This window comes from Dermacentor silvarum, chromosome 9 (genome assembly GCF_013339745.2).
Source record: "Dermacentor silvarum isolate Dsil-2018 chromosome 9, BIME_Dsil_1.4, whole genome shotgun sequence".
Classification (NCBI taxonomy): domain Eukaryota; kingdom Metazoa; phylum Arthropoda; class Arachnida; order Ixodida; family Ixodidae; genus Dermacentor; species Dermacentor silvarum.
This window is the reverse complement of record NC_051162.1, coordinates 71576245-71603117: the sequence shown is the minus strand read 5'-3', so window position 1 is coordinate 71603117 and position 26873 is coordinate 71576245. Positions and strand designations below refer to the sequence as shown.

The window sequence follows — 26873 nt, the reverse complement described above, 5'->3', positions numbered from 1 at the left end:
TAGCTACATCAATAACATCGCACGCTATTAAACCTACAGCTGCTGTCCCTGTAACAGATCTGAAACCTTTCTTGCGAAAGAAACTGCGAAGCCACTGGCAACGCTTGTGGGATGCTGAAACAAGTAATAAGCTTCACTTGATTAAACCACAGTTAGGTTTCTGGCCCCCCGTAACGAAAACACGGCGAACTGACGTCCTATTCAGTCGGCTGAGAAGAGGACACACGTACGGAACCCACAGTTTTTTGTTGACAGGTGATTAACCATCAACCTGTGGTAGATGTGGTGCGTGGCTGACCGTCCTCCATGTCCTCCTGGAGTGTCGGGAAGCCGAAGTAGAGAGAAGGAAACATTTCCCTGTAGCATATCACTATCATATCCCTCTTCATCCTATGATGTTTATTGGTGAAGAACCGCTGGTTAACACCAGAGCAGTCCTCGGTTTCTTAAACGAATTGGTCCTGCATGTTATAAGCCCAACAAATTCGTAGCGCATCCTCTCTCAAGAGGATGCCGCTGTGATAGTTTTGTATAAACACATGCCTCCAGGCCCTTGTGTTTCAAGGGCTCTGTTTCGGTAGTAGTGTTTTTTGTCAGTTTTTATATCTGACATATCTTGTATATCATATCATTGTTTAGCAATGCATCTTTTACGTTTATAGTACGCGTCACTAGTCATTGCCATTATCTTATTCCGTGTAGATTTTACGCACTTTACAGCGATTATTTGAGGCCCCTTTACAGCTATGTCACATCCACTTCTCTCAATTCAACACTTCACTGCGAACTAATACTGTCATGGCGCTCTTTGGCCATACCTGACCCTTGCGCCACTAAACTCCAACAATCATCATCACCTTGCTTTAGCTTTAGCTTGTTTGAAGGCCAGAAGGTTATCTTGCGTTGGGTACCTCCTGAAGATACACCAGGCTTTGTTTTGCAGTTTTTTAGCAATTGTGCACTCACTGGTCCACCAGGGTTTGAGGTTTTTTCCTACTAGTCGCGTGGACTGAGGAATACGTTGCTCTGCTACTGAGAGTAGGCAATAAGTAAACCTGTCATTTATTTCTTCTATTGTTAGCTGGTGAAGAAGCTCGTTCTGAAGGGTAGCTTTCTCTGTGAATTGAGACCAGATAGCTAGATGCAGTTTCCAACGTGGCAGTCAAGAGGGTATGACTGGGAGTGGAGAGGTTAGCTTAACGACGGCAGGAAAATGGTCGCTAATGGCTTGTTTATCACCTCCCATGTAAAATCGAGAAAGAAGCAGCTGGAGCACAGCGTCAAGTCTAGACAGCTCGTAATTCCTGTGCTTGGAGAACATTACGTAGCAGCGCCAGTGTTTAAAAGACATACTTTGTTAGGTTACTAAGCTTCATTTGCCTAGTTATGTGCTCTGTATATGCAATGTGATGGGACGTGATGCAGTAGACTACTTGGTGCAACAAGCCTGGCACGGCAAATTTTAACTTTTTTTCCGCCGAGAAGCTGGCCAAGCGAAATGTAGATGGCACTGCCGCGCGTTCACAAGCCGTCATTGCAGGACGTATGGGCTTCTATGGTAACTTTGCTACTATACGTACATATACCTTGCTTTGAACGTAACTTAAGGAGTTCGTAAAGACAACACGCCACCACCTCGCAAGGCACCAGTCAACGCGAAGAAAGGAAATGTCAGCGCATTGAGGCTGAGAGCACCCGATGGACAGCGAGAGTGCCAACGTGCGCGAACCTCCTCTCACCAAATAAAGGGACACCAACGTCAAGATAACAGTCAAAGTTCACGAGACCTGTCTCGCCCATATGCATGACTCACATGGTGACTTCGTATTCAACATGTTATTGTTGATTGATTTCAACAACCATGTACGTCTACCTTGCCTTCTTTCATCATCGTCATCAGCCTATTCATGTACACTGCAGGACGAAGGCCTCTCCCTGTGATCGCTGCCTACCCCTGTCTTGCGCTAGATGATTCCAACTAGCGTCTGCAAATTTTCTAACTTCATCACCCCACCTAGTTTTCTGCCGTCATCGACTGCGCTTTCCTTCTCTTGGTATCCATTCTGTGACTCTAATGGTCAACCTGTTATTCGTCCTACGCATTACATGACTTGCCCAGCTCCATTTCTTCCGCTTAATGTCAACTATAATAGTGGCTATCCCCGTTTGTTCTCTTATCCACACCCCTCTCTTCCTGTATCTTAACGTTAGGCCTAACATTTTTCGTTCCATCGCTCTTGCCCTTAACTTGTTCTCGAGCTTCTTTGTTAACCTCCAAGTTTCAGCCCAATATGTTAACACCGGAAGAATGCAATGATTGTACACTTTTCTTTTCAACGACAATGGTAAACTCCCAGTCAATATTTGGCAATGCCTGCCGTATGCACCCCAACCCAATTGTATTTTCCTGTAAACTTCCTTCTCGTGATCAGGATCCCCTGTGAGTAATTGACCTAGATAAACACATTCCTTTACAGACTCTAGAGGCTGACTGGCAATCGTGAATCCTTGTTCCCTTCCCGGACTATTAAACATTATCTTTGTCTTCTGCATATTAATCTTCAACCCCTCTTACACTTTCTTGATTAAAGTACTCAATCATTTGTTGTAATTCGTTCCCGTTGTTGCTGAATAGGACAATGTCATCTACAAACCAAAAGTTGCTGAGATATTCGCCGTTGATCCTCAGTCCTAAGCCTTCCCAGTCTAAGAGCTTGAATAGTTCTTCTAAGGATACAGATAGCATTGGAGAGATTGTGTCTCCTTGTCTGACCTCTTTCTTGGTATCTTTCAACTTTTCTTGTGGAGCACCAAAGTTGCGGTACAATCCTTGTAGATATTTTCCAAGATATTCACCTGTGCCTCCTGTACTCCTTGATTACGCAATGCCTCGATGACTGATGGTATCTGTACTAAATCAATTGCTTTTTCATAATCTGTGAAAGCCATATAGAGAGGTTCATTGTACTCCGCAGATTTCTCTATTACCTCATTTATGACATGGATATGATCCATCGTAGAATATCCCTTCCTGAAGCCAGCCTGTTCTCTTGGTTTGCTGAAGTCAACTGTTGCCCAGATTTTATTGGAAATTATCTTGGTGAACATTTTATACAATACCGAAAGCAATAACGGGCCTATCATTCTTTAATTTTTTAACGTCTCTCTTCTAATGATTGAGTATAATGTTGTCGTTCTTCCAGCTTTCTGGTACATTTGAAGTCGTGAGGCATTGCGTATAAAGGGCCGCAAGGTTTTCAAGCATGATGTCTCCTCCATCTTTTAATAAATCGACTGTTATTCCATCTTCTCCAGCAGCTTTTCCCCTTTTGCCTTCTTTAGCGTCGACCTTTGGTTGACTCTTCCTCTTAAGCATGAATTGATTTTAGCTCCCGTTGTCGGCGACCCTCAAATGACCTTAAGCCAACAGCCACAGGCCTTTATCCGGGTACCCAAACGAGAATATCCAGGCATTCAAACGAGAAATTCCTGCCACTGAAAACGAGAACAAGCCGGCAAGTTGACAAGAAAACTTATTCACCGGTAATGCACACGTACAACTATGGTATGAACGTAGAGTACAATATGATATACCGCACACGCAATACATCGTACTTGATATAAACAAAACAGATGAGCAAACAAAATACTAAATTGTGTCTGCTTGACACTGGCTTTGCCACACATCAAAAACAACTATGACAGTGCACATGCAAGAGCATAAATGGCAGCCTCGAATTCATGAATGACACCCGAGGTACACACAAGCACCGAGCCTCAACTCAGGCAAACAGAATTTGGGCGTTATTCTGGCTGTAGGAAGCTATGCACCAGTACGTAGAGCCGCTGCTCTACGTACCGCGTAGAGCAGCGGCGAAGAAACTCGGCTTCACCAAATTTGAACAGCTGTTCTTCAAGAACAACCCTTATCATCACCCGTTATTTGCGCACTCTGTGCAATGTTGCGGATGCACAAAAAATGGGCCGCCATCCCGCCCTGCGAACGTGAATTGCCAGAAAAGCTGTATCAGACACCACACATGGTCGGGCATTGTATTCACGCTGTTTGTCTGGTGTCTTTAAATACCGCGGTCTGCCATGGCCGACATAGAATGCACTGCGTGAGTTACGGGACGGGTCCCCCTTTTATGAATGGAAGTGTGGGACGTCACACGGTATATTATATATATATAATATAATATAATATATATGGGGACGGCGTGGCCCAGCAGGTCTTGGCCTGCCCTGCCAACACGCGGCTTGGGCGTTGCTCCTCCTCATCTTCGACTACTATAAGTACAGTATATATACAGGGTGTTTCATTTTAGCTGCATCAAATTTTTTTAAATTGCTTGTGGCAGATAGCACAATAAAAATCCTTGCTCTAAACTACTCGATTAGGCGGCCATTACTTCAACGAGAAATCTAAATTTCCGAATTGAATACATAACATAATTACGCTAATTAACTTTTTCATTATTTATTTTACGGCACATCTTTCAATCTACAACTACAGCCTCTGTGTTCGCAAGGCGTATCCACTTGGAACGATTTCTCAGGACTGAACCAGTTTCGGTATATTAATTTTCAAATTGTCCGAAGAAATGTATTGGCGTTCCAGTTACTTTTGTGCTTCAATGCATAAAACAGAGTTTTCCTTAAAAAATTCCAAATTTCTTTAGTGTATTGAAACAAGAGAAAATGGCAGCATGTGAACGAAGTTACAGCTCAAACCGTTTAAGAGTAACGTTCATACCGACGACTGAAGACCTACAATGTATCTGATATGATAATGCGATTTCAATTTGCACAAAAGTCACGCATCAGAAGGTTCATTTCTGTGGGACGTTCATCGTGGACGTCATATCTGCCACCGGCTTGACGTCTTGCTTCTGACATTTTCGCTGCCTATCACGTGGTAAATGCTAAATAAAGAGCGACACAGTCCATAAATTCCCACCTAACTAAATGCATGAAAATGGCAGCGTTTTCTTCATACGCACGTATGCTAGTTTCTGCTCATGAAGAAGCGAATATTTTTGGGAGATTTAATACTGTGCGATGACATCAATCTTAAGAGTGCTTGGGATACCAGTACGCGTGGAAACAGAATCAGAGATCGAAATGTAGAAATAGCATAAATCACCCAAGTACACATATAAAACATTTCCTGACGGGAATATTTATTACCTTCATACAGTTTTCTGATTTCACTTGTGCCCATGACCGTAATTGCTACGAAAAGTCGCACTTTTGCCAGAAAGAAGAAGCAACGATTACGATAGCAAATTAGTAAACAGTTATATGAAGTAAGGATAGTAGTTTTATCGGCTGTATAAACTTGTAAACACTCGCTTGCTAACTAAATTAACAAGCATGTGGTCACGCGTGCACAAGGAAACATGAGAACATCTTACTCGATGACCGCGGATAGCTCCTGTCAAAACGCTGGAGTTAGGTAGTGCGGCAGCAGCAGCGAGCAAATTGACCTCCGTTCTGCCTCTCGCTTCAACGAGACCGAAGCGGCGAAAACACGGCGCACACGAAGCTATCGCAGATCGCTTTCAACCAATAGGACGAAGTCCCCATTGCAGATAGCCGTCAATATACGGCGCGCGCAGCCGCGCACGGCCGCGCCTTACGCAGCAGCCGCCGGGGTAGCCTACCAACAGCTTCCGCGATGGCAGAAATGCGCCAGCCGTGTCCATATATTTGCTATCGCAATTTAATGACAGCACACGATTTTTCATCTACCAGCAACATGCTAAAAATCAACGTGAATAACTTTTATAGCGCAGCTCTTAGGCACCCGTTCCTGCTTTCGGCGTTGGTGTCGTCCCTCGGCGTAACCGAGCCAACGAGCAGATCGAAGGATGAAAGAGCGAACATGGAGCGCAGCGGAGGATGAAAGAATTCAAAGTGAAGAGAGCGCGAGAAGGATAGTGGAGGAGGAGGGTACCCCGGAACAATGAGGCGGGAAGCGGAGGAGAAGGGTTTGGCGTAAGCGGGAGACGACAATCGTAGTGCCACGCCAGACGGGTTCTGTGGCGACGGCCGCTACGGGCTGGCTACAGAGCAGCGCGCCGTCACCTGTTCACCGTGGCATGCGGCGAGCGCGTCCACTGATATCATCTATAATAGTAATACTACTACTACTACTAATAATAATAATAACAACAAAAATAATAATAATAACTCTATTTGCAATCATACATATTAGATGGGAGGACGGAGGGAAAAAAGCTGCCACATGCAGCTTGACCAGCCCACTGCCCCTGAAATCTATGGAAACAAAGCACTGTATGAGAGAAGGTCTGCATGCGGCGGCTGCTGTGAATCGCGCCTGGGAGTCACTAACGTGCTGTCTGCAGCGATCTCCCGATTAGCGAGGCAGTCGCGCCACACTCGCTCCATTTGCAATGTCCACACGAGACAGATTATCTGAACCAGCCAACATATCGTAAAATAAAACTCCGTATGGAGGTGTGCTCAAAATTCACATTAGGAAGTATCGTAATTATCGATGATTTTTTTAACTGGAAGGAGGGTGTTGCACTTGGTTCAGGTTGCGCACATGATTCTATTTGCATGCTACGACAAAGATGAAAACAAGACGCCTCTCTCTGATCGTCACCAGGGTCTTCAACGTTGACCGTCGCAAATCCCAAAATACGTTAATCCTCAATTTCATGAAGCCCGCCCACGACATTGTGCAGATACCTCCTACCTGCACACACCAAAGCAACCTTGCTACCAGATCTCGAGTGCTTGTGTCATCGACCACTTCTTTCCTTCCGAATTGGATGTCGAAAATGAGCAAAATTGCCCCTGGTACTTCTTTAAGCACCTGCCCATCTTGAGCATCCTCACGACATACCTCGGAAACCATGCTAAAGTCCGTTTAGACTGTGAATACTTTCTCTTCTGGGCAGCAGCAAGCATACTTTTGTGCCACTAATGAAATTATACGAATTCCACAAACACATTAGATACAAATAAGGTCATGGACATTGCTGCAACAGAATTACGTTCTTTAAGTAAAGCTTAACTCCAAGCACTTAACAGTTATGAGATGATTGTCCGGCAAGTTTTACCGAATTCAGTGTATGCGTGCCCGTAGCACGCAAATATTTTTCTACTATGTGATTGGAAAACGTCTGCAGAAAATTTAGCATTGCGACCAATTGACTCGAAGCTTATAAAAGCTTAAATTTTATTGCCCGCAATTTCTTTCGACCACGAAGTTGGTAAATGTCACATGCACGAGCTTGTATTATTTTTCAAGCTCGAAGGCACCTATAAGAGGTTAAGTTTGACTGTAGAAAAAAGCCGCGTGAACAAGTTGGTGTGAAACATTTATCACAGCGGTTCATTGGTATATTCACAATAAAATATAAATAAATCTGCTTCAGTCTATGGAATCGCACTAATAAATGCCTCTAAATAATGAGAATTCTGACCCCTGCACTTCCATACGTATACACAATGACATTGAAGACGCATCAAACGAGCGCTTTACCAGAGAGAATAACTGTCGAACTAGGCTGTCTTCTTAAATTAAGAAGTGACTTATGCTAATCTTTTTTCCGGTACACGTCATGGTTTCATACGCACTTAAGACGATGATGGGAGAACAGAATTATTTCTCTGAACAGATATAAAACGTCTATCAGGAGCTGTTTTCCTTGTTCTCTGTGCACGAATTGTAGGTAAGTGATGAACTTAAGCCGATTTTCCTATGCTCAAAAGCTACGAATGTGCCATGGATGAGCGGTTTCTTTCTCGGTGTATTCAGTGACAGTGTTATCGCATTCTGAAAAAAAAATTGGCAGAGACAATTAACATTGCTTATGGGTGGGAATACGAAAGCATTAAAGTCCCTTTAGTAAAATGACTTTTTTGCGCGTTCCTTCTGCGCTCAAGCTCTCGCATGTGTTCTAACTGCGTCTCGGTAAAGCCAAATGAAAACGCACCAAGCGTCTCAAGGCACTCGCTTGCCTGCCAGCAGTGCATAACTCGAAGGACCGCTCAGCGGCATTCAATTGGACATCAATATGTTTTGCAGCGAACCTGTTACAGGCTAGATTCCAGGAGATTGCGATCGGCAACGGAAGTAAGTAGACTGGAAGTATATCAACAAACTTCTTGATCTCTTATTAGCCCAAAGTACTTCTCAGTGTACCAGGAATCAGGGAAAAAATCTGAGCTTTCGTCGCCTGCGCTGAAACAACAGTGTCTGCTTCTTTTGCACGTGAGGTATACGGACAGCGTACATATTTATACTGATGGTTCCACAAACCTCCAGTGTTCGTCCGGCGCTGTGGATATCCCAGCGAGAGCTATTACCATCAGCTTTAGGACTGACCTACCCAACGACATCGACAACTGCGGAACTATATAGCTGCTCTGCGCGCTGCACTTTGTTTAGACAATGGGGAACCACCTCGACAATGGTCAATCTTCAGTGACTTAAAGGAATCCCTACAATCTGTGCTATCATCTCTGCGTCGCGGGCCATACGAACAGCTCGTATTCGATATTAGATGCCTACTCCATACATCGCATGAGAAAGGACACCACGTGACGTTTCAGTGGTTGCCAAGTCACTGCGGCGTCATAGGGAACGAAGGCGCGTATAATGCCGCTCGGGCAGCTCTTGAAGACACACAGGAAGAAGCCATGCCACTTTCACGGTCCGACGCAGCTAGCAGACTTCGAGTGCTTGCGCAGGAGATCACGCTCTCTTTATGCTGCACAATAAACAGCCAGACCAACCGGAGCAATCGTCAATACCACCTGCCCAGTGGGATGCATCTAGGTATGCCAACTGGTCTCCGCCGAAGCTTGTGGTCTCTGCTTTATCGCATATGGCTAGGGGTGGCATTTACGAAATATTATTCATTTCTCATTGGAATGGCAGACAACGCTCTTTTCAATGCCTCTCTTTGCGAGGAGACGCTGGAACACATTCTATGCGACTGTCCTGAATTTAATGTTCATAGACAATCTCTGGCGTTCGTTCTAGCACGCCTTGACAATAGGCCAATGTCAGTTGAAACGGTTCTCACATGTCGTTCACAGAAGACATCACAGCTGAAGGCGACGAAGGGACTACTTGGGTTTTTGAAAGAAACGGGCTTGGACAAGCGGCTGTGACAGTGATGTCACGTACCACGCAAGAGTGACGGACTGTGAATGACGATGTGTGTGCTGTGCTATGCCCATCTTTCATTCTCCCCCATCCCGCTCCCATGTCTAGGGTAGCAAACTGGTTGTGCTAAATTGGTTAACCTCCCTGCCTTTGCTCCTCCACTCTTTCCTTCGTTCCTTCCTTCAGCGCCATATGCATGGCACTTTCCCGCCAGCTGTGCCGTAGCACCGGTGTCAAAACGGATGATGGATTGCCAATTGTTATACGCCTTGCCACCACCGATGCATCTTTCACAAGTGTCGCGATACTCGGCGGCACACGTCCCACCAATCGTTGTGCCCCTTGTATCGTAACGTAGAGATCGCGTTAACGCTGTTATCAGCAGTTGCCCTTTGGACACGCTATGGGACGGACGCTCGTTTAACCCCATCTTCCAGGATCTGGACGTCAGGATCCTGACGAAGCCGTGCAGTGTGCCGCGGCTATGAACGCTGTGGCTCATACGCTAGTCTACGACGATGGGGCGGACTTGGCACAGCAAACGCACTACTTGGCCATCGCGCCGGGCGAAAACAACACGCCGGTGTCCTTGCTCTTTGACGAAGATGCCGGAGGCGCCCAATATAGTAAATAATGATAATATACAAATACACTATAGCAATATTCACTATAGCAGACCCAGCATAGTGACAGCTCCACTGGCCTCCATCTTCACAGTAGTGGAAGGGCTCTGATTTTTTATTATTGCGATAGCAATTATATGGACACTCCAAAGCAGATTTCTGCCGTCGGCGTCGCCGTTGCCGTCGCCGTCGCCGTTGCCGTCGCCGTCGCCGTCGCCGTGAGGTTCCGTATGACGTCAATGGAGATGAAATCGTCGCCGCGCGCCGCCGAACGCTGTATGTGCGAGTGAAAGGGTGCGAGGGACGCGCGCTTTCACGGGGAGTGAATGCACGGCGGAGAACAAACGCGCGTTCTGTGCCGTGCTCCCTTAAGGGCTGCAGCAGTAGGCGTCTCTTTCCTCCTTTACAATCACCATATATGTAGAGCAAACGCGCCTTCTTCTGACGCACGAAAGGCCGTGGGGGGGGGGGGGGGGGGCAGGGAAGGGAGGCGACGTTTAGCTGCGGCACCAGGTGCCTATTTATATCAGAGGCTCCGGCAACAGTCACCAACGCCGCACGCATTTTGTGCGAACGCGGGCAAAACGCCGACGGCGTCGACAACAGTGCTGTGTGTTGCCGGTGCTGCTGCATGTCCAAGTTTGTACAGCGGATAAAACTACTATCCTTACTCCGTATAGCTCTCTACTAAGTTGCTATCGCAATTGATGCTTCGCCTTTCGGGTGAAACTGCGACAACTTTTTCATACCCTCTTTTTTTACACTCATGACGTGGCCACACCTTCGACTCATTGGCTGCGTCGTCAAGTGCCTAACGACGCACGCACTAGGCCACACGTTTAGCCTACCCCAAGAATGGAGCCGTTGTGACGTCGAGGAAGAGTGCTCTTCTCGCACCCTCGAGGCCCGGGTTCGATTTCCACCCAGACCGAAATTTACCTTATTTCATTTTCAAAGGCATTATTTTCCTTTGTTTCCAGGAACCTCACTGAGAAATTTGACGTCAATCAGAGTATTTTTGACGTGGTTTTAGTCTTTGCCATCGGCCATTTTCGGTACCGTCATTCAGTCACACCGCCGAAAACACAGCCGAATTTTCGTGTAATCGAGCAAATAATGCCGTCGCATTAAAAGGCAAGTGCGATTTCAAGTGGTTTGTTATGGCTTTCTGATTGTGAATATGTTAGGCATTACATAATTTTCGAACATACGCTTGTTTCTTCTCTGGATTCTACTTACATTGTAGTTGCATAACCCTACTGCAAAGGTGGTCTTAACGTACATCTAAGCACCTAAATAAAAAAAAAAACTGTCGAATGAACTCGGACCACCCCGTATATATATATATATATATATATATATATATATATATATAGAGAGAGAGAGAGAGAGAGAGAGAGAGAGTCATATTAGAAGACTGCAACAATAAAAACAAGGATAGCATAGGGGAAATTGCTTGTAATGAATAATGCAACTCAATATAATATACATTATTGAAATGAAATTGAATGAAATAAGAAGTCGCAGTTTTGCCCGAAGGCGAAGCACCCGCCGTGGTTGCTCAGTGGATATGGTACTGGGCTGCTGAGCACCAGGTCACGGTATCGAATCCTAGCCACGGCGGGCACATTTTGATGGGGGCGAAATGCGAAAACACCCGTGTACTTAGATTTAGGTGCACGTTAAAGAGCCCCAGGTGGTCCAAATTTCCGGAGTCCCCCACTACGGCGTGCCGCATAATCAGATCGTGGTTTTGGCACGTAATACCCTATAATTAGTTATTTATTAAGGCGAACCATCGATTGCGATATCAATCTAGTGGACAGATATACGAAGTAATGATAGTAGCTTTATCGGACGTATAAACTTCTAACCAAAGGCATACTTACTAAATTAACACGCACAAGCATACATGAACGGATCTCACTCAATATCCGCGGAAAGTCGCTGTCAAAACGTTGTAGTGAGCGCCGCAGCAGCAGTGAGCGAATTGCCCATCGTCCCGCCGCTCACGTCAACGCGATCTATGCCGCGAAAACACAGTTCAGAGAGGAAGGACTCTGCCCCCACCGCAGAGAGCCGAAAGTGCTGCCACCGCCGCTGGGGCCCTGGACTGAAGGCTCCACCCACCACGGTGATCAACGCTTCTCCGTGCCCCATCAAAATAAAGTTTTGTCTCTCTCTCTCTCTCCAGATCCAACAGCCCGGGCGGGAGCGCGTGGCGTAGTACGCGGCCCGTGCATCATCAGTGGATCATCAAAAATATCGACCACTTCAGGTGTTCGAATATTACTACCCCAAGAAAGACAAGAATGTTCTTCAGTCTCTTTATTGGGTCATTGCTGTGGAAGACCATTCCGTGCGAGTACAGAGAGTGTAAGTCAGAATTCTAACATTCTACTAGATATTCGCGCAATAATGTTTTTACAGTGGGAACTACGAAGCTTGCAGATAATACGCTTTTTAACCGTTATCATCCAACCACTTTTAACTGGATCTGCATTGTTTATACTAAGGGTACTCCACTGTCTGCTTAATTTTATTCAAGGGGTAAAATCCATAGGTACTTTCAGAAAGCGAAACGGCAGAGAATGTCTTGTCTGCAGCGCAAAATTCGCGATTTTCTGGTTTATTTTCAAAAACTGTAAACAAGGAAACAGTATTTTTTTCTTACCCAATCTTTCTAATAAACAAATAAAATACCTCACTGCAACATGAAGTAGAGCTCTCCCCACAATTAATGTGCTTCATAAGCATATGCTGCCTCATATAATTGAAAAGAAGGCATATATCATGTTCATATTATCATAGTATTTGTTGTTTATGCACGCCTTTACTATATTTAAATCTTGACCACTTGTCCAGGCCAAGTAAGCAGTTTTCATTAGTTTTTCTATACCTTCATTGAAAATTTTAGTTATGAAAATGCAAGCTTCTTGGAGAAATCAGGTTTAGAATGGTTTAGTGAGTCATAAATTGCTACTTAATAAAATTAAGCATATTTACTTTGATAAATACCTCAATAAGTACGCTGAACATTTCCTGTTTACCTCCTCCCATTTTGTAACTGCTAAGGGACACAGCACTCCATTAGGTCTGTTCATTCTGGTTAAAGCAGGGTTCCTTTTGGGTCCTCTTCTGTTTTTAATTAACATTACGGACTCGCATGTGTCTCTTCTAATATGCGACTATTCGCAGACGACTGCTTTATCATTCCCGAAATATATATCTAAACGACATTACTGCCTTGAAAAACTACATTTTTTTATAGTACGTGCAACCCTTCCCCCCTGGTAAATTAAATTAGATGCTATCTAATTCTAATTCTATAGTGTTCTACGTATTTCCGAGACTTCTTCCTTTCTTAACAACCTTCAATTCGAGTCCCTTAGTTCTTACCGATACTTAACTGTACATATCTCGACTTTAAGTTGGTGTTTTCACATAAGTTGCCTAATCAGTAACACCAGTCGCATGCTGGAATGCACATCCGCTGTGACTTTTTCACCACACTTGTGTCACTAAAACATCTAATTTACAATATATTTATTCGTAGAAAGCTCCATTACGCCGCATCTGTGTAGAGGATATCAGCTATGAGAATTTAATTCATGCGCTTGAACTAATTCCAAATATATGTGTCCGCATCATTCCTCCTAACTACAGGGGCCAGGTATACATTACTTCCATACAAAATTCCTGCAAAAGCCATTTCTCGATGACTGTACGCGTTAAAGTGATTAGCGTTGAAACAATGTAGCGACACACAGTATTGTTGAAGACATCTTTGATTGAACACCTGTAGGGGTGATTCCGAGATTTTCATTTCTCAGCTATGTGCAACATACCGTGCCCCGGAGATAGCCACCCTTTGCTTCGGCAGTCTCGACAGCGTCGGTCATATATCCATGCATGACGACATGACGACTTTGCGACGGCGGCTCAGTGACGACGCTGCAACGATAAAAAAGGAGTGATGCCTATGGAACCACGCTGGTAATATGACGATGCTGGCAACTACACTGTGCTGAGGGATCTAAAGTGGTGGCTAGAGCACTGCACGGGCCGATTTTTGCGGCCCGGGCCCGGCCCGGGCCCGTTTTTACATTGGGCGGCCCGCCCGAGCCCGATCAAAACTTTTATGGCGAGACCCGGCCCGGGCCCGGAAATAATCTACGTTACCCGCCCAGCCCGGCCCGCCACCCCTTTACCGAGCCCGGCCCGAGCCCGGCTCGAAACCGGCCCGAACCCGGCCCGAGACCGAAAAATACATGTTTTTCAGAGTTGAGAAGCCCGAGAATAACTCGCAGAAAGCCCGAGCCCGGCCCGGGCCCGCGTCAAAAAACCCGAGCCCGGCCCGGGCCCGAGCCCGGGCCGGGCTCGGGCCCGGGCAGTGCTCTAGTGGTGGCATAATCAGAATCAAAGGATGACAGCGTGATTACGATAGAATAAAGAAAAGAAGTAACGTCGATGAAATGACGAATGGGGTATGATAACGACGACGTGGAGACTGCAGGAGGGTGCTGGGTGCAGAACGGCAATGGCGTGACGGTGATTTTTCCACGACTTTATAAAGGCGACGTCATTACGACGACTGCGTGACGAAGGTTGTATGATGACAATAAAATGAAGAAGCTGAACATTTGACGAATATAAAACCACACTGGAATCACGACGATAATATGACAAAGTATGCATGATGACGACGGTATGACAACGACGCATAAAGACGATTGCACGCAAACAGCAACAGAACTGAAGGGAATGGTGAAGGAGGAATGATGTTGACAGAGCGACGAAGGCGGCATGACGACGAGGACATGAGGAATATGAGATGAAGCTATGTTCTGAACTGACGAAGATTGTACGACAACAGCATGACCACGACGGTGTGATGGCAACTGCGTGATCATAATGGCGTGACAACAATGGCCTTGCAATTGCGTTGTGACAACAGCCGCGTGATGAGGGGTGAATTACGAAGATGGGATGAAAAAAATTGAAGGACGCTTAAGCTTTGCCTTTAAGAGCGGAACGCGATAGTGTTATCGAGTCCCGTTCGCATCGCATTTTTCTTTATGAGTAGGCTTCGCTGCAAAGCACAACGTGGGAAAGCCAAATTACCAGGACCAAGCTTACACCATTCCCCTAAAGTCGGCTTCATTTTTAACACAAATGCATTGCTAGGAAGACATTTCACAGGGGCAATATAAGCTCTCTGATATCAAATTGTGAAGGCCCTGGGACCTTTTTTATTATCCTATAATTGTTTGCTGTTGCCCCGAGGCGCGTGCGTGTCCAAAATTTGGAGGACGCTTTAGTATTCAAAGATCCCTGAATGCTTGTCAGGCTTCCCGGCAGCTGTGGCTTTCTTTTTTTTTTTTCCACTTTCGCCTCTGCGCGCCGCTACCATTTTACGCTGTCGTGGAGGCGAGCGCCATCTGGATGGGGCTTTCGCAAGTAACCTGCCCAAGCGCGCCGCTGTTATGGTAGAAATGCTTGAAAAGGGGTTTGTGTTTAAGTTTTCTCGTAACAGAATTATGTTTTTTCGTACATTCAAATTACAATCCCAAGCTATCATTTCTGCAGGTTGTAGTTAGGTCGTGCTTTACAATTTTACTGCCGGATTTTGTTTTGAGAAATGCAATTTTTGTTCACTAACGCCCAGCGCCACGTGGAGTGCCTGCACGATCGGGGTGGTTCGGGGTGAACTTATTATGCCACGGACGCGTATGCCTACGCCGACGCCGACGGCGGATTTTCTGCGACATGGGGCCCTTAACGCTTTCGCAATTAAATTAGGGGCCACTTCAGACTAGTGGTGCGAAGACTTGGCAAACAGCGAAGCTGGCGACCCCACCTAGCTTCATCTCTGTTTGGGCAAGTTTTTGCGAGGTTATGCTTCAAAACTCGGCCACGTTTTGTGCACGCCCACCACGGAATCATCGACAGCCCAAGGAGCAGAGAACACTTGGTCATTAGGCTATCGGGACGCTTTCGGACGCTCAAACGCTTTTACTCGGTTTCGCGGGCTCGTAAAGGCTCATTCACACCTGCGACTGACAGCGGTCACGCCACCAAGTTGGTCGCAAAGCGACCAGTCGCTAATGGTCACTTTTCTTGAAAAGCCACTATTTTGGGTCTGTCGCTCGCTGCTCGGTTTTTCAGTCGCGCGACTGTGGTCGCAAAGCTGCTCAAACAATCAGCGCCGCGCCGTCCTCCTGCATCACGCCAAATGCAATGTCCACGCCGCCATGCAGACTGCAGGTCGGTGATGGGTGTCTTGTCTAGTGATGCTGGGACGCAGGCGGTTGCAGTAACGTATCGAATGCACGCGGTGGAATTAGCTGGAAGCAAAAAGCAACGCGCGAAAGCACAACACAAGTCCCTTTTTCAGCTGCCGTTCTTCGGATTACCACACTACCGAAAGGCGAACAACGGGTGAACAGCTTCGCTTTATTATTATGCACCGATTCCCACGCAACGCGAACTAGAAATTACAACTTATTCTCAATAATAGTCCTTGTCATGCGCGCAAAGTCCGGGCAGGAGACGGCTTGCGTGGCCGGCCACTTCTCGTGAGAAGAGCCATGGGTGCAGCCACCAGGGTCGCCGTTTTCTTCGGAGGCTTCCGCACTCCCACAGCTGACCCTACGGCAGAGCACATCAGCACAGGGATGACGTCTTCCACTTTGCTCGAATGAAAATCCATTGCTGTTGCCGGAGCGCGAAACAAAATACGTAGTGCCGGCGAAGTGCGCGCGAACTGCGTAGATTCCTAGCGTTCTCGCTGAGAACGGTAATCTCCGCGATTGCAAGTTGCAGGTCGCGCTCAACTGGGCTTGCCGGTGCCGGTCACATCGGTCGCCGTCAGTCGCTTTTTGGTCGCGAGTCGAAAATCGTGGCGCCACCTTCTCAAGTCGCCGGTGTAATTGATCCTCTGCGGATACTCTGCGACTCGCCGAGGTTTCGCTGCCGCTGAGGCGGCGCGACATTCGGGATACTCCGCACGGCGCATTGACGTCATGGCTTGTCAAAGCTAAGGCGAAGCGATGCGGCGCGTGCGATGACGTCACGGCTCACGTTGCTGTGGCAAGGCTCGGCGCGGTCGGCGCAGCTGGGGCGGAGCGTTGCTAGGCGACGCATGTTGATGTCAACGCCAAGTGGCGGTTTTGTGACGTACCCTCGACGGACTATCCTCGAGCTTAGCCACCTTTGTTAGTTCACTGGGGTATGTGCTATTGCACTTGAACGCCTGCTGCAGAAACGCCAGGATCGGCCGACATTTTCTGTTCGCTCTGCACGGAATAACGGTCGGCTTAAACAGCTCCTCTGTTAATAGTCAAATGAATGCGACGGCATCATGGCCACGAGCACACGCCTACGGTAGCCGAAGCAATTACCCACTTGGGTTACTCGGTCTATCTAAGAGGATATATATGTATTGTGAGACGACGCCCGGGACGAAGGCAGAGCTCTTGATTCTCACACAGCGCGAGACAGCCCACGAACACCAATCCGACAAAATGATGATGTGATTATGAGGATGGGTATATACACGTGAAGACGATGATGAACTGCACAGTTAGCGCTCACACTAACTTCCCCCCCTCACGAAAGCGGCCGGTAAGGCAGCGATTCAGAAACGGACGACTTCTGCACACAGCTGCTCAATACTTTTACAAGCATCGACAGGAAGGAAAATGCGCAGCGTCTCCTCGAAATCCGCATTCAAAAACCCAATGAAAGCATTGCTATGTTCTCAGAAGACATGGCCCGTCTTTTCCGTAGGGCAGACCCTGACATGCCAGAGGAGCGAAAGCTGCGGTATCTCTTGCGGGGAGTGAAAGAACAACTGTTTGCCGGCCTTGTGAGCAAATCCACCGACAACAGTGGAGGAGTTCACAAAAGAGGCCACAGCCATTGAACGGGCCCTAGAGCAACGATACCGCCAGCATGACATGAGTAACTCGGCGGCGAACACTTCCGTTCTGGCTGCAAGTGACGACAAGCCTCTGCGTGAAGTTATCCGAGAGGTTGTGCGAGAAGAGCTTCGGCAGCGCGGATTTGTGAGTACGGGTACGGAACCGGCGCCAACTGTATCTTTTGTAGCTGATGTGGTCCGGGAAGAAGTCCGGCAAGCTTTTGTATCGCCAGATTGTGGTAACGCGCCGCGGCGCCTTACTTATGCGGAGGCTGTTCGCCGTCCAGTCAATGTAACTTCGACGCCGTTGACACTCACAACTAGACCATCACCTACGCTACAAACTTAGTCAATATCGTCACCCCCGTCGACTCTACCAACCTCGCCGATCACGCCACCACAATGTCGTATCTACGCCACACGCACACCAATCCTTGGCCCCATGGAGAGTTGCCACCGAACTATCAGCGTCGGAAAACCGCTTTGTGGCGTACCGTCGACCGCCAACCAGTGTGCTACCATTGTAGCGAAGCTGGACACGTCTATCGAGTTTGCCACAAATGGAACACCTATAACGCCGCCAATACCCAAGCTTTCCTGTCAGCCAACTGTGCCTATTCTCCGTATGACGGTCGACGCGCCTACAACGCTTCTGTGAAAATCCAGCCGGACAATACGACGACTCCCCGATCACGTTCTCCTTCGCCATCACCTGCGCACTACAATTCACCGACTCGTCGCAGTTTTGCCGACGTCACTAGGGGCAGGTCCCCTAGCCCGCCACGGGGAAACTAAACGCAGCGACCTCCGGGGGTGAAGTTGCCAGTACTCGAAGTTCTCCATATCCCCCATTATCGACGTACGACGATGTAAAGACTCCAACGAATGCAACGACGAACACGGAGAAGACGGCGAATGCAACGACGAATACGACGGACTCACGAAAGACGTGACCCATGTCGTCAGCGCCAACCTCATCGTTCGCATTGACGGCCACCAAGTAGCCGCTCTTGTTGACACTGGCTCCCATTTTTCAATCATAAGCTTACAGCTCGCCGACAAACTCAGGAAGGTGAAGACGCCATGGCACGGACCAAACATAAGAACCGCCAGAGGTCAGTTGATGACACCTGTCGGGAAATGTACAGCCCCACTCTTAATCGCAGGTTCAACCTTCGTCGCCACCCTCGTCATTCTTTCTGAGTGTTGCAAGGAACTTATAATGTGGATGGATTTCCTGCGTGAGTAAGGTGCCGTGATTAACATCCGCGACGGAAGCATCACGTTTGCCACGAACTCGGATAATGTCACCCATGAGGAGCATCCACAACGTCGCTTACGTATAGCTGCAGACGACGTGATACTTTTGCCGCGGAGTTGCTCTCTCGTGCCCGTGCACTGTGACAGCCTGCAGAATGGGACTGGAGTCGCCGAACACATCAATGCGCTAGCACTGAATTGCGGCATATCCATTGCCAGAGCACTTATCAATGTAATAGACGGAAGCGTCGAACTCTTGCTGACGAATTTTAGTAAGGAGCGGCGACACATCGTGAGAGGCACTGCTGTCGCTTATTTCGACGAAGTAATAACCATAGAAGACTGCCACTTAGCGCAGGAGACATCTACGATCCCCACAGCTGCGCCTATTGTAGACGTTAGTTCGACGTTAACGGCCGTTCAGCGAGACCGTCTTCTTCAGCTCATCAACAAGTAGCAGGGCTGTTTATCGTCTGCGTCAAGAGTTGGTCAAACGCCACTTACCAAACATCGCATCATTACTGATGTCGACGCCCGACCTATTCGACAAAACCCTTATCGCGTGGCCCCATAGGAACGCGAGGCAATCCAAAGACAAGTGAAGACGATGCTCGAAGTAGGCGTTATTCGACCATCTAATAGTCCTTGGGCGTCACCTGTAGTTTTAGTGAAAAAGAAGGACGGTAGCCTGCGCTTCTGCGTAGACTATCGGAAGCTCAAAGGAGGACGTTTATCCACTGCCACGTATTGCTGATTCCTTGGACAGGTTGCGAAACGCGTGCTACTTTTCCTCAATGGACTTGAAAAGCGGTTATTGGCAGATTGAATTGGATGAGAGAGACCGTGAGAGAACCACCTTTGTTACGCCTGACGGACTTTACGAATTTCAGGTAGTTTCCTTCGGTTTGTGTTCAGCGCCAGCAACATTTCAGCGTCTAATGGACACTGTGCTCTCTGGACTCATATGGCAAACATGCCTAGTGTACCTGGATGACGTGATTGTCTTTTCCGCAACGTTCGACGAACACTTACCAAGGCTGAAAACTGTTTTTGGAGCAATACGATCTGCCGGTCTCACGTTGAAGCCTGAAAAGTGCCATTTTGGTTTTCAAGAGCTCCAGTTCCTCGGTCACGTCGTCAGTAACCAAGGAGTCCGACCTGATCCGGATAAAATTGCTACCGTCGCATATTTCACGACCCCATCAGACAAAAAAAAAGCCATGCGACGTTTTCTGGGACTATGTGCATATTACCGGCGATTTATTGCGAATTTCTCACGCATCGCGTGGCCGTTAACACAGCTCGCCAGAGAAGATATCCCTTTCACTTGGGGCGAAGACCAGCAGCGGGAATTTCACCAGCTCCAGCAAGGCATGCAAGCGCCTCCCGTGCTTGCATACTTCGACGAAGACGCCCCGACGATATTGCATACATACGCTAGTAATGTCGGTCTATATGGGAGCTGTGCTCGTGCAATGGCAGGATGACAGCGAAAAGGTGATCGCTTACGCCAGCAGGACACTGTCCCGAGCGGAGGCTAACTACTCCACCACTGAAAAAGAATGCCTCGCAATGGTATAGACAGTTCTGAAATTTCGTCCGAATTTGTACGGTCGGTCTTTCACCGTTATTAGCGATCACCATTCGCTCTGCTTGCTGATTAATTTGAAAGACCCTTCCGGCCGGCTCGCACTTTGGAGTCTTCGACTCCAAGAGTTGGACTTTACTGTCGCATACAAGTCAGGAAAACGGCACGCCGATGCCGACTGCCTTTCTCGGTGTCCTGTTGAGACGGCAGCACAAGACGACGACGACACGGTCTTTCTGGAACTCGTGGACACTGCCGATCTTTCACGCCAGCAACGGGATGACATTGAATTGCTGCCGCTGATTGATCACCTGTAAGGACGGACCAACAGCGTGCCGAGGCTATTCGCAAGATGGCTGGCATCATACTGCTTGCGCCGCAACGTACTCTACAAGAAGAACTTCTCCCCTAGGGGCAGCAAATACTTACTCGTTGTTCCATTATCGCTTCGACGTGAAATATGACACGCCTGCCACAACGAGCCGACCGCTGGGCACTTGGCTACACTCGCGCATTGGCATGGATTCGGCATAATTACTACTGGCCGAGACTTGCTGCAGTCGTTAAACATTATGTTCAGACGTGTCTGGATTGCCAGCGCCGCAAACCGCCTTCCGTCAAGCCAGCCGGCCTCCTGCACCCTGTTCAAGTAGCTGTCCCTCCATTTGCACAAGTAGGCATGGGTTTTCTGGGCCCCTTCCCAACGTCTACTACCAGCAATAGGTGCATAATCGTCGCGACGGATTATCTCACTAGATATGCCGAGACAGGTTCTCTGCATAGGGGAACAGCAGATGAAGCGGAGCAATTTTTTCTTGAATCTATTGTTTTAAGACATGGCGCTCCGGCAGTAGTCATCACGGACAGAGGTACTGCGATCATGGCCACGTTTTTGGACATCGTTCTACGTTTAAGTGGTACCGCCCACCGGAAGACCACGGCCTATCACTCTCAAACAAACGGGCTGACGGAACAACTCAACAGGACATTGGCTGACATGATAAGCATGTACGTCGATGTAGAGCACAACAACTGGGACGAGGTTTTACCCTATGTCACCTTCGCATACAATACGGCTCGTCAAGAGACCACTCGCAAGACACCCTTCAGCCTCGTGTACGGCCGTGAGGTTGCGACAACATTAGACGCAATGCTCCCTCTTAAATTTGATGACAACGAGACGGGTGCTGAAGAGATCACACAGCGAGCAGAAGCAGCTAGGCAGCTTGCGCGTTGGCGAATCCACGAACAACAGGACTGTGGCACAAGATGCTACAATTTTCGGCACAGACCCGTAACATACAACATCGGCGACAAAGTGTGGGTCTGGACACCTATTCGTCGGCGTGGGCTCTCTGAAAAGCTCCTGCGCAGATACTTCGGGCCCTACATAGTTCTTCGACGCATCAGTGACGACACCTACGAAGTCGTTACGGGGGGCTCTCACTGTTCAAAGCGCCGACGGCATTTACCCGAGGTCGTTCACGTGCTTCGTATGAAGTCGTTCTATGAAGACTAACAAGACTGCGCAGTTTCTTTTTCTTCATCGCAGTTTGCCAAGCCTCTGTCATTGGGACGATGATTTTTTTCTACGGGGGGAGCCAATGGAACAACTATATTGCCCGGGGTATGTGCTAGTGGGGACAAGGTTGAAGTAGCGTGGGCTTTTAGGTTAAGCGTGGAGACGAAGAAGACGTTGTTTGTTTTCTTGACGACTGATAAAGCGTCCTCGTCGATCCCACGTCATTGCAATTTATATATATATATATATATATATATATATATATAGAGAGAGAGAGAGAGAGAGAGTAAGGCAGATAGATAGATAGATAGATATATAGATAGATAGAGAGATAGATAGATAGATAGATAGATATGCCCGAAACTGTTGATGTAGGTAAAGAATTCTATTGGCATGAACAAAGTTAGGGTTATGTACTGTCCAACCAAAACATGAGCTGAATCGATTCATCATCAGAACACCGCTCGACTGGAACTACCTGCCCGGATTGGCAGTCGTCATCAACGATCAGCAGTAGCTTCACTCAGCACAAACTACCAGTGTATATTCAAGTAATCCAACTTTCAGGTTTATTGTATATATAATCCTTTTCTTAAAACAGTAATAGCTAATTATGTAAAAATTAATAAAATTATTTGAACACTCCCTTCCATAATGCCTTGGGTACGAATTGCAGGAGGAAAATAAATAAATTGAAATAAATCGACCCGCTTTTTGTAAACCTTGTTCATGGTGCAAGAATTCGAAAATCTTGGGTCTATATAGAACACAAGAACCTATACTGTAAGTAGAAGTGAGTAATACAAGATATCGGTATAAGTACAGCAGTTGGGTATTAGTAGGTCATGTGGAAACTGAGGAGCCTTAACTCTGTCGTACGAGTAACTTGTTTAGGGCATGATAGGTTACAGTACAATCGCATTCACTAGCCCATTTTGTGCATCTGACATATGAGTATTTGATCAGGATTAAACTAGATTACACTAGCATTTTATATGGGAACCATTAACAAATGCAAACACTAAGGTTCTTGAAAAAATTCAAAGATGGGCTATGCAATTCATTTTCCCTCTATACGGTCACCAATTTTCTGCTTCATCAGTTGTAGAATCTAACCTTGTTCATTCATTATTATTCCGGCGCAAAGTTCACTGTTTCAAATTTTTGTTATTGTCGATTAATCGTAAGATCGGGCTCAACCGTTCACCCTACCCATCTTTATCTTAATACGTTTTCCCGCACTCTTAATACACAATGGGTTTCTCTGAATCCTACTTTCCTAGAAGAAATGTGTATGAATTCTCATTCTTACAACAAACAATTACCGACTAGGCAATTCTGTCACATTACTGCCTGTTGTCAGTTGGATAGTTGAATGCTGCCTCATCAATTGCTTTCTATGCACCTTTTTTCTTGTTTTATTTTCTAATTAGTTGTTTGTGTGTGATGGTGTATATATTGTTTATGTTTTTCCACTTACAGGTAGTATTTGCTTTTATTTATTTACTATTTGTTTATTTACGCAATTTACTGATGCGTATATTTCTGTCGTATGTTGTCACTTGTCATTTTGTCTTCCGTTATCATCGTTACTATTTTCAATAATGTTGTTTATTGCTGTACCCTGCTTTGTATATTAGCCCACCCGCTTGGACCATGTGGCCTGCAGTATTTCTCTAAAATAAAATAAATGTTCATGATGCTTGGTGGGATTTACCATGAATAACTAATTTTAATAAACAACGAACAGCACTTATTAGTATGGACTTTATCGAGTACAGAAGATATTCAGATAAATTAGATGCTTTTTTAGTGAAATAAATGTGCAAAAATAGTGCAGCTATCGAAGTAGTGGGCCGCAGTACATAATTGCTGCTGCTGGACCGTTTACAGCTCATTATATGCTAGCGGGCCCCACACTACTTATAGTCAAGCGCTGTGTGTAAGTTGTGCCAGGTTTTTTGAGGAAGTTTCTTTTTGATGACATTTATCATGCAGAAAACCCTGCGTATTTTTCAAAATATCAAGCGCGCTGTAATGACTCGCGATCGCTGTGTTGCGGGGTGTGGCTAGGAGTTATTACAACCACTGCGGGTGATTTATTAAGGTCACCAGTTATTTTCTAGGCATCTGATAGGTCCTATCAACAAAAGAGGTAATATATTTTAACGAACTTGGTATCTTGTCATTTTCAGGAAGGATAAAATTAAATTCACTTTATCTTCCGAAGCAGGGTTGATATTATGATATATGTTTGTTTGTCTTATTTACAACCATTCTCAATGAAATCAATATTATGTTATGAAAATATGTAGTAGATGTCCCGTGGTTTTCAAAGTATGCGTCAAAGCAATTCCGCAATACTATGTTGTCTCGACGCTGATGTTGGACCAAACAATACTTCACTCGCAGATGACTGCACGCTTCCAGATGGCACTCTTCTAAGCAACGGAACAGTGAAGAACTCCAGTGATCCCTGTGTGGAGTACACATGTCAATATGGAAGCTACTGGACAGAAGGGTAAGAATGTTTTTTTTCCAGGAAGGAACACCAAGTATAGCTGTTGTTGTATTACTTATTTCAGTACAAAATACTAGCTTCGGCACTTCGAATATTTAGAGCAGACGCTAAATACTTGATGCTACTCTTTCTGACCATGCGATGTTATAAATACTAAATTCAGATATTCTTGATATTGATTTACGTTGCGTATGTAGGGGAAATGCCGTAAAATAATTACGACTGCGTTCATTTAAAGGAAAGTTGCCAATGCGCATCATGTCACCGAGGTTATATTAACTCTCAATGAAATCAATGTTATGTTATGAAAACATGTAGTAGATGTCCCGTGGTTTTCAGTCAAAGTATGCGTCAAAGCAGTTCCGCAATACTATGTTATCCCGACGCTGATGTTGGACCAAACAATACTTCACTCGCAGGTGACTCATTATTATTAATAATACAATTTATAATATATTAATTCATTAATTACATATTAATTAATATATATTAAGTTAATAATACGATTGGCTATAACAATGTTATATTTTCAGAAACTGAAGTATTAGGTCTTTCCATTCTATTTTTATACGCCCAAGGGCACATGCTACTGAACAAAAGACCTTGTGCATTCAACAAAAGATTCAGGACCCTAGTTGTCTACCGTATCTTTCAAGCGTATATCCGAATATGAATGATAATGCTAAAATACTTACTCACACAAGGAAAAATATTATTTGATAAACATCGTGTGGCCCAAACGTAATTTGCATTGCGCTACAAAATCTTCCATGGCAAATGGTTTGAACTACTTGCATTTCCTTGCACTCGTAGAACACGGACACAAAGCTACAGTCCTTTCAGTGCGTATAATGCCAACGGGCCGCTGTATTATTCAATTTATTTGCGAGCACATAGAACGTATTGTTTAGGTAACGTAACCTTGTGCCCATGGAAATGCGACTGAATGTTGGCTCTATGCGATGAAGGATATCCTGTACACATAGACATACGTGATTTCGTGCTTTTTCTTGCGCCTTTTATAAACTTGCAGGTGGAATGAGCATGCGGAGAGAAACCAGGGGTGTCGGTCTTTTGGTAATCACAAACATATAAGGCCAAATACAATTGGTTCTTGGTTCGGATCCTAACAGCAGCTTTTTATTTGTTCATATATTTTGTGTTGCCTTTATTTGATTACTTTGTAAATTTTAATTTCAAGCACAGCTAGTTTCATCTATGCTTTTCTTGGCTTCATTGTCTGTTAACCTTTCACCCACGTGTATTAGCAATCTCCGGCAATTTTTTTTCTTCTTTTTTCTGGGGTTTTACGTGCCAAAACCAGTTCTGATGATGAGGCATGCCGTAGTGGAGGGCTCCGGATTAATTTTTATCACGTGTGAAAAATCTTAAGCCTGGCTGGTGTCGCCAAAATTGCATTTGCCTGTTGGGATACCTAAGTTGAACCACACGCAATAAGCGTAAGACATCATCGTTGCCTGTTGGAGTACATATGTGAAGGCAGTAGATGTGTCAAATCATGTTGAGAACTCCAAGATGACTGTGCTAGTCACTGCAGTGTGCTGAAGCGAGCGCTAAACCTTTACGTGGATATCATTTTTAAAACACAGAGGTAATTTTGAATGGTTCAAAATTCACACGGTACATACACTAACTTTAACATTCATGTTCCTGCTCTGATAAGTGAATGTGTACTATCTAATACTTAATGCTCGCCAGGATCCCGAGCAGGAAGGAAAGCTGCCATCACTCTAGCATTCATTCCACTCTTACGATCATTCACAAGATGTTATTATCACTGCAGATGCCCAGTCAACAATGATCCTTTATGTCGCAAGAATCCCGGTGCACTTGGCCCGTATCCTGACTGCTGCCCAGTTTATGCTTGTTCATGAAGCTAAGTTTACAGAAGAATTCGAGGATCTATGACCACAGAGTGAAGATTGGTTCAAAATGAATGAAGGAAACATAGCAAAATAAACACGTTCAATAATAGAACTAAATTTCTGACTGTCTTTGTCTCTAACAGCACTAAAGAAGGTCTCAATTTAAAACAGATTGCATTCAACTCTACTGCTTTGCAGCGTTAGCTTGCAACACTGATACCAACGATGTCCCAATGCAACCAGTTTAATTTTCATTGCACAGCAGGACAGGAAGAATAGCTGCGATAATTTTGTCTACCCTTGCGTGAATAAGAAATGTGGACCCATCTGGGAGATGGGTCCACAGATGGATATCGGGACAACCGTGGCACAGTATTGAATCATTTCTCAATACTGAA

The 26873-nt window shown here is 46.0% G+C and overlaps 1 long non-coding RNA gene across 1 annotated transcript; it reads left to right on the top strand.

Annotated features, from left to right (window-relative positions):
- Window positions 1-7516: 7516 nt before the first annotated feature.
- Window positions 7517-26575, top strand: LOC125940013 (uncharacterized). Its single transcript, XR_007463239.1, has 4 exons — window positions 7517-7709; window positions 12053-12150; window positions 24481-24589; window positions 26394-26575. It is a non-coding gene; the product is annotated as an uncharacterized LOC125940013 (long non-coding RNA).
- Window positions 26576-26873: the final 298 nt, after the last annotated feature.